Source organism: Dama dama, chromosome X, assembly GCF_033118175.1.
Source record: "Dama dama isolate Ldn47 chromosome X, ASM3311817v1, whole genome shotgun sequence".
Classification (NCBI taxonomy): domain Eukaryota; kingdom Metazoa; phylum Chordata; class Mammalia; order Artiodactyla; family Cervidae; genus Dama; species Dama dama.
The window spans coordinates 87,442,270-87,450,399 of record NC_083714.1 but is presented as its reverse complement, the minus strand read 5'-3'; positions in this window follow the sequence as shown (position 1 = coordinate 87,450,399).

Genomic DNA, 8,130 nt, shown 5'->3' with positions numbered 1-8,130 from the left:
AGTAGTATTCTGCAGTTTTGTTATCCATTCACTTGTTGGTAGACAAGTGTGTAGTTTCAAGTTTGAGCTATTAGAAATGTTGTTATGAACACTTATGTAGAAATGTTTGTATGGATATATGCCTTCCGTTTTCTTGGGAAAATACCTAAGAGTGGAATGATTTGATCACATAGTAGATGTCTGTTGCACCTAACAGTAACTACAAAACTGTTTTCAAAATCGGTTTCCAAGATCATCCCACATTTGGAGATTTACTAGAAGGATGCACAGGACACTGCATATACTTCTACTCATGACAGATTTATTATAGTGATGCAGTAAAGATGGATAGTATGATCATTATGGGGAAAAAATAGACTTTACTAGAGGAATCTCTATGCAGGCTTCCTTATACTCTCTCCCTCCCATTAGTGGTCACACAAAGAGCACTATCCCCTTAATGACAAAATGCACCAACATATGCACTGCATTTCTGCCAAGGGAGGCCCATTGAAGACTCAGTGCTCAAGGGTTTCATTTGGAGCTGGCCACATAGGCACCCCTTGTCTAGCACATACCAAAATCCCAGACTCCCAGAATAAAAACAAGTATGCAACATAAACCTTATCTTAATCATTTGTACAGTCTATGAACAGTGAACCATCTTTATCAGTTTTGGGAAGGTCAGGTAAGGAACCTTAGTATTTCATTACTAGCAAATAATGAGCTGCCCACCCGATGGTGTTACTGGAGACCATGTCAAAAACTTGGGCTTCCATTTCCCCTGGCAATAATGAAGTTTCTCTCCCACTCCCCTCTGGAGTGGTGTCAGAAGAGGCCTAGGAAAGAGTCAGGATTTCACCATAATTGAGTAGTAACAAGAGCATCCGCCCTATGTTGTCAATGGAGAAGACATGAGGAGCCAAAACACTTATCATCACCTATCAGTAATGGGGATGTCCCCCACCCTCTGTCAATGGAAGCCAAGTAAGGCAGTGGGAATTCTATTTACATTCACCTAGAAGTAATAAGGCAGTACCTCTCTTCCTCTGCAAGAGTGATATCAGAGAAAGCCAGCTACAATAGAGGATTTTAAATAATGTCCAGAGTCTCATAACATAATATGAAAATGTCCAGGTTTAAATTGAAAATCACTTATCATACCAAGAAATAGGAAGATATCAAAATTAATGGGAAAAAAAATAGTCAATAGTCTAGCCAATGCCTAGATGCCAGAAATGTTAGAATTATCTGACAAAAATTTTAAAGCAGTCTTGATAAAAATGCTTCAGTAAGAAATGACAAACACACCTGAGACACATGAAAAAGGAAAGTTCCAACAAAAATGTAAGACATATATAAGAACAAAATGGAAATTTTACAAGTTAAAAACTGCACAGTAATTGAAATAAAAAGCTCAGTGGATGGACTCCACAACAGAATAGAGGAGCCAGACAAAAGAATCAGTGAACTAGAAGATAGTACAACAGAAATGATCCAATCTGAACAACAGAGAGAAAATCACTGAAAAGAATGAAAAGAGACTCAGGGACATGGGAGACAACAAAACAAAGATTTAACATCTGTGTCATCAGAGTCCCAAAAGGAGAGGAGAAAGAGGGTGAGGCTGAATACATACTCAAAAAATTGTGGCTGAAAACCTCAAATTTAGAGGCTTAAGAATCAGAACAAACTCCAAACAGATAAAACTCAAAGTTATCCATACAAAGACACATGCTAAATAGTCTTCTGAAAATGAAAGACAAAAAAAAAAAAAAAAAAAAAAGCCCTTAAAAGCACCCAAATACAAGCAGCACCTTATCTATGGTGGAAAAATAATTGGAGTGACAGTGGATTTGTTATCTAAAACCATGGCAATGAGAAGAAATTAACACACTATTTTTCAGATGCTTAAGAACTGTTAACCCAGAATCCAATACTCATTGAAAATATCCTTTTGGAAAAAGGAGAAATCAAGACATTCTCAGATAAAGGAAAACTAAGATAATTTGTCAATGACAGGTCTACCTTGAAGAAAATCTAAGGGAAATTCTCTAAATAGAAAGGAAAAAATAAGAAGGAAACTTGGCACATAGGAAGATAGAAAGAACCTGGTAAGCAAAAATATGAGTAAATACAATAGGCTTTTTTTTCTCCTCCTGAGTTTTCTAAATTATATTTGATTGTCAAAACAAAAAAACATAGCACTGCCTGATGTTGTTCTAAATGTACGTAGAGAAAATTTTTAAGAAAATACATTATAAACAGGGGTGAATAAAGGGACATTAAAGAAGGTATAATTTATATATTTCACTGGAACTGGTAAAGTGATGACACCAGTAGACTGTGATAAGCTATGCTTATGAAATGTAATATCTAGAGCAACCACAAATAAAAATATACAGAGAATTGCACTTTAAAAGATTATAAACATAAATGGAATTCTAAAAACTTTTCAAGGCACCCACATGAAGGCAAGAAAAAGAAAACAGAAAGGAAAATGAAAGAGATAAAAAAAATAAAATGGTATACTTATGTGCTAACATAATGATAATTATAAGAAATACAAATGGTCTAAATACACTAATGAAAAGATAGAGACTACTAGAGTGGATTAAAAAGTATTATTAAGTAATTAGCCCCCAACTAATAAAAATAAATGGAAAAAAAATGAAAGCATAATAAAAAAACAGTATTCCTACCTAACTATATGCTATCTAAAAGAAATTCACTTCAACTATAAACATAGAGTCAGGTTGAAAAGAAAAGTATGGAAAAAATATAATGCAGACATTAATCAAGGGAAGGCAGGAGTGGCTACACCATCAGATAAAGTAGATTTTGGAGCAAAAAACTTAAAAAAGACAGATAAGGACATTATTTAGTGATAAAAATGTCAACCTATCAAGAAGACATGATATTCCTAAATGTTATGTACCCCCCAAAAAAGAGCTGTAAAACATGTGAAGTAAAAACTATTATAATAGATAAAAGTAGAAATATAAAAATCCACAATTATGCTTGGGGACTTCAAACCTCTTATCTAAACAACTGATAACATAACTAAACAGAAAATCAGTAAGAATATACAAGAATTCATACTACTATCAACCAACATAATTTCATTGACATTTATGGAACAATCTACCCAAAAAGAGCAGAATACATGCTCATTTCAAGTGCTCATGGAAACATATACCAAGATAGACCATATCCTGGGCCTTAAAACAAACCTCAATAAATTTAAAGAACTGAAACCATGCAGACTGTGTTTTCAGAGCACAGTAGAATCAAACTGGAAATTAGTAAGAGGAAAAGAAGAAGAACATCTCCAAACACTTGGCAATTAAACAGCACAATTTTAATCCATGGATCAAAGATGGAAGTAAAAAGTATATAGAACTGAATGCAAATGAAAACACAACACATGAAAGTTTGTAGAACATAGCTAAAGGAATGTCGAGAGGGAAATTTATGGCAGTAAATGCATACAATTATAAAGAGGAAACATCTTAAATCAGTAAGCTCTCACATCAAGAACCTAGGAAAATAAAACCAAAATAAGCCCAAAAGCAAGAAAAGGAAGGAAATAATAGAATAAAAATCAGTGAAATTGAAAATAGCAAAAGAATGGAGAAAAGTAAGTGAAACAAAGAGCTGTTTTTTTTAAACAGTTTAATAAAATTGACAAACTAAAAGGACTGAAAAAGAGAAAAGGAGAGAAGACACAAAATAGCTAACTCAGGAATAAATGGAGTATCACTACATATACTCCAAACATCAAAAGTGTAATAAAGGATTACTATGAAAACTCTAGAGACATAAATTTCATGATTTAGACAAAATAGACCAATTTCTCAAATAACCAAAACTATCACAACTCTACAACTATATAGATCACTTGAACAGCCCTATACTTATTAAGGTAACTGAATTCACAATTTAAAAACTCCTGAAAAAGGAAACCACTTTTCAGTAACAAATGAATGACTTTAATTACATCGACAATATTGTACAACCAGCATCACTATCTGTTTCCAAGATGGTTTCATATCTCTAAACTTTGCACCCTTTATGTACAAACTCCTTGCTCTCCCTCCTTGAACCCCATGTAATGATAGAATGGAAAATTTTATATATATATATATATAACTTTCTATTATTCCATGTGAGAGATGCAAAAGATTTAAATTGAAATTTTGACTTAATAAAAAACAAAAAACTTCAAAAAAAGAAACCTCCAACTCAGATGCTCTTATGGGAGAATTCTACCAAATATTTAAAGAAGAATTCACACCAATTTTACACGATCTTCCAGAAAAAGAGAAGAAAGAACATGTTCCAATTCATTTTATAAAACTAATATTACCCTGATACCAAAACATGACAAAGAGTGCAGAAAGAGAAAAGGACAGAACAATTTCCCTCATGAATATCCTTAACAATATATTAGCAGATAGAATTCAGTAATACATAAAAAGAATTATACAGTATGACTGAGTGGAGTTTATTCCATGGATGTAAGGCAGGTTCAACATTTGAAAATCAATCAGTGCAACCCACCATATTGAAAGACAAAAGAAAAATCATAAGATCTTATCAGTGGATGACAAAATTAACCTCCTATACATGATAACAACTCCCAGGAAAATAGGGATAGAGCGCAACTTCCTCAACTTGATAAAGATTATTTATAAAAAACATGAACTAACACTTTATTTAATGGAGAAATACCAAATGTGTGCCCCTTAAATTGGGGAATAAGGCAAGAACGTCTGCTTTCCCACTGTTACAGAGCATAAGTGCAGGAAGTTCTTGCCAGTGTAATAAGACTAGCATATGAGTTCATCTAGCAACCATTTCTTTGAGATTTTGCATACAGCATGAGATGAAGTACCAGATTCTACACTAGCCTGATCACCAAGAATTATTCTTACAGAATTCCCCAGTACCTCCTCAATAGACAATATGAGTTTATATCTAATGTTTTTATTTTTACCAGCCATACTTAACCTGTCTCTAAATATTGCTGACTATTCTGTTGCCTAACATAATAGTGGTTATTTTAGCTCCGTTCCTACAAGCATCACCCAATTAAATCTTTATCATCATTACCTTGTCATTACCACCTCTTGGCTTGCTTGGTCTCTTAGCTGGCTTTCCAGTTTCTCATCACTTCTGCCAGATTTGTCTTAGAAATAGTTTTCAGCACTCCAACCCCATTTTATTACATTTCAATGATTATTTACCAACAGATTATGGTGGATCTTCTCAAAATAGCATTTTACTATTTTAGTTGGCCGTGCAATGTAGCTTGCAGGGTCCTAGTTCCTTGGCCAGAGATGGAACCCGGGCATTCAGCAGTGAAATCTTGGAGTCTTAACCACTGGACAACCAGGTAATTCCCTCAAAATAAAATTTTAATAAAATCCCCAGTCAACAAGTCTTAGCTACATTATCAAGCTCAGTTCTTAAAATTTCCCATTACAGTTGCCTCCATTTCAATCAATTTCTATTCTCCTTTACTTTTCACTTTAGATTTTTGTTATTTTTGTTTTTAAATATAGTATAAACAGAAAACTACATACATAAACATACAGCTAAATCAATTACAGTATGAACATCCTTGGAACCACCATGTGGATCAAGAGGCAGAATTGTTGTGTCAGCCACTGAAGGAGCCCTCCATGTACTCCATTTCAACCACCACATGCACCCCTCCCATTCTCCCTCCCTAATCAAGAGAACCACTATCTTGACTTTTACAGCAATCATTTTCTTACTTTTATTTACTGTTTTATTGATGAAGTGTACATACCTGAGTGCTATAGTTAAATATTTATCCTTTTTAAACCTATAGGTTACCTCACCATCTCTTTTTTTTCTTGTAATTTGTTTAAATCATTGGGTTGTCATATAAAATTTCCCACAGACTGGTTTTTCCTGATTACATTTCCATAGTGTTATTGTCTTGTTCATTTGCTAAGTTGTACCCAACTCTTTGCAACACCACAGACTGCAGCATGCCAGGCATCCCTACTCTTCACTGTCTCCTGGGGTTTGCTCAAACTCATGTCCATTGAGTCAGTGATGCCATCCAACCATTTCATCCTCTGTTGCCCCCTTCTCCTCCTGCCCTCAATCTTTCCCTGCTTCAGAGTCTTTCCCAATGATTCATTTCTTTGCATCAAGTGGCCAAAGTATTGAAGCTTCAGCTTCAGCATCAGGCCTTCCAATGAATATTCAGGACTGATTTCCTTTAAGATTGACTGGTTTGATCTCTTTGCAGTCCAAGGGACCCTGAAGAGTCTTCTTCAACACCACAGTTCAAAACTACCAATTCTTCTTCACTCAGCCTTCTTTATGGTCCAACTGTCATATCCACACATGACTGCTGGGAAAACCATAGCTTTGACTAGATGGACTTTTGTCAGCAAAGTAATGTCTCTGCCTTTTAATATGCTGTCTAGGTTTGTCATAGCTTTTCTTCCAAGGATCAAGCATCTTTTAATTTCATGGCTGCAGTCATTATCTGCAGTGATCTTGGAGCCCAAGAAAATGAAGTCTGTCACTCTTTCCATTGTTTCCCCATTTATTTGCCATGAAGAGATGGGACTGGATGCCATGATCTTTCTTAGGCTGTATACTGTCACCCTGCTTATTTAGCTTATATGCAGAGTACATCATGAGAAATGCCAGGCTGGATGAAGCACAAGCTCGAATCAAGATTGCTGGGAGAAATATCAATAACCTCAGATATACATGTGACACCACTCTTATGGTAGAAAGCAAAGAGGATCTAAAGAGCCTCTTGATTAAAGTGAAAGGGTAGAGTGAAAAAGCTGGCTTAAAACTCAACATTCAAAAAACGAAGATCATGGCAGCTGGTCCTATCATTTCATGTCAAGTAGATGGGGAAACAATGAAAAGAGTGACAGACTTTCTTTTCTTGGGCTCCAAAATCACCACAGATGGTGACTGCAGTCATGAAATTAAAAGACACTTGCTCCTTGGAAGAAAAGCAATGACAAACCTAGACATTGTATTAGAAAGCAGAGGCATTACTTTACTGACAGAGGTCTGAATAATCAAAGCTATGGTTTTTTCCAGTAGTCATGTATGGATGTTAGAGTTGGGCCATAAAGAAAGCTGAACACCAAAGAACTGATGCTCTTGAACCTACAAGAGCAGGTTCTTTGCTATTATACAATGCGAAATAAGTCAAAAAGAGAAAAACAAATGTTGTATGTCAACACATATATATGGAATCTAGAACGATGGTACTGATGAACCTGTTCACAGCAGCAATGGAAATGCAGACATAGAGAAAAGACTTATGGACAAGGGTGGGGAGAAGAGGGAGAGGGTGAGATAAATGGAGAGAGTAGCATGGAACCATATACACTAACATATGTGAATAGATAGCCAATTGGAAATTGTTGTATGACTCGGGGAACTCAAACTGAAGCTCTTTAATAACCTAGAGGGGTGGGAATGGGTGGGAAGTGGGAGAGAGATTCAAGAGGGAGGGGACATATGTACACCTATGTTTATTTTATGTTGATGTATGACAGAAATCAAACCAATATTGTAAAGCAATCGGCAATCAATTAAAAATAAATAAATATTTTAAAAGACTGATATTCTGTTCATGAACTGGAAGACAACATAGTAAAAATTTCAATTCTCTCTAATTGATATACAGGTTTAGTGCAATTCTTATCAAGATTCCAGAGAGATTTTCTTTACTTATTTTTATTTTCATTATTTATTTATTTTCATCCCAGCAAGATTTTCAGCAGTCATAGACAATTCTAAAATTTGTGTGCTAAACCAAAAGATCTAGAATAGAAAAGGCAATCTTGATAAAGAATAACAAAGTGCCAGGGATCAGTCTACTCAATTTCAAGATTTATTATTTCGCTACAATAATTAAGAGTGTGTGGTATTGGTGAAGAGACAGAAATATAGATGAATGGAACAGAACAGAAAAGTCAAAAATAGACCAACACTAGAATACCCTTTGACAGTCTCAAAAGCAATTCAATGGAAGAAAGGTAGGCTTTCCAACAAATTGTGCCAGAGCAATTACACATCCATAGGCAAAAACTGAACCTCAACCTAAGTCTCACTTATGTGAAATGTAAAACT